Source organism: Theobroma umbraticum, unplaced genomic scaffold (genome assembly GCF_002168275.2).
Source record: "Theobroma umbraticum cultivar Fairchild unplaced genomic scaffold, ASM216827v3 scaffold_86.0, whole genome shotgun sequence".
Classification (NCBI taxonomy): domain Eukaryota; kingdom Viridiplantae; phylum Streptophyta; class Magnoliopsida; order Malvales; family Malvaceae; genus Theobroma; species Theobroma umbraticum.
The window spans coordinates 6,334,141-6,335,335 of record NW_018397263.1 but is presented as its reverse complement, the minus strand read 5'-3'; positions in this window follow the sequence as shown (position 1 = coordinate 6,335,335).

Genomic DNA, 1,195 nt, shown 5'->3' with positions numbered 1-1,195 from the left:
TGGATATAATCAAATAAAGATGGCACTTAGTGATGCAGGGAAGACAGCTTTCAGAACCCCATTTGGTAATTTTACTATACAGTTATGCCATTTGGGTTAAAGAATGCAGGTGCAACCTATCAACGTGCCATGATAGCAATTTTTCATGACATCATGCATGATTGCTTGGAGGATTACGTGGATGACATAATAGTGAAGTCAAAAAAAAATCCAGATCATCTTGGAGACTTGAGAAGAGTATTTGAGCGATGTCGAAAATACAAGTTACACATGAATCCCTTAAAGTGTGCCTTTGGATTAGCAGCTGGTAAGTTTTTAGGTTTTGTGGTGCATTGAAAAGGCATAGATGTGAACCCCACAATGATAAAAGCTATTCAGTCTATGCAACCCCCATCAAACTAGAAGTAACTCAAAAGCCTGTTAGAAAGGGTTTCTTACATTCGGAAGTTCATTCCAGCCTTAGGAGATATCATTATGCCCTTCTAAGCTCTTCTTAAGAAAGGGTTCCATTTTCATGGAACGAACAACAACAACAAGCTTTTGAACAGATCAAAGGTATTCTTACTTCTCCAAAGACAATGACTATGCCAATCCAAGGGGAACCAATGAAGCTATACCTCACCTTAACCCCACATTCAATTAGTGCTCTACTTGTTCAAGAGGTGGAAGGGCAAGAATAACCTGTGTAGTACCTGAGTAGATGTTTGCATAGGAGTGAATTGAACTACTCACCAATGGAGAAATATTTTGTTTCACTAGTGTACGCAACTCAAAAACTTCGTCATTACTTCTTGGCTCACAAACTTAAAGTGGTGACCAAGTCAAATCCAATCAAATTCTTGCTTTCTCGACCAGCCTTATCTGGAAAGATAGCAAAGTGGCTTCTCTTACTTGGAGAGTTTAACATTTTGGTTGTGCAACCTAAAGCGATCAAGTCTCAAGCTCTTTCAGATTTACTAGCACATTTCCCATCTCAATTTGAAAAAGTAATTCCTAATTCTATTCCAAGAGAGCTCCATGAAGTATACTCTATCAGCACAGAAGACAGAGAGTGGGAATTGTATTTTGATGGTTCCTCCACTATGTCTGGTGGAGGTGCTAGGATAGTTTTGATTCCCCCAAGAAAAGTTCACACAAAAATTGAGTTATCCTCTAATTCTCATGACAATCAAACTCAATCAGAGAGAATGAACGA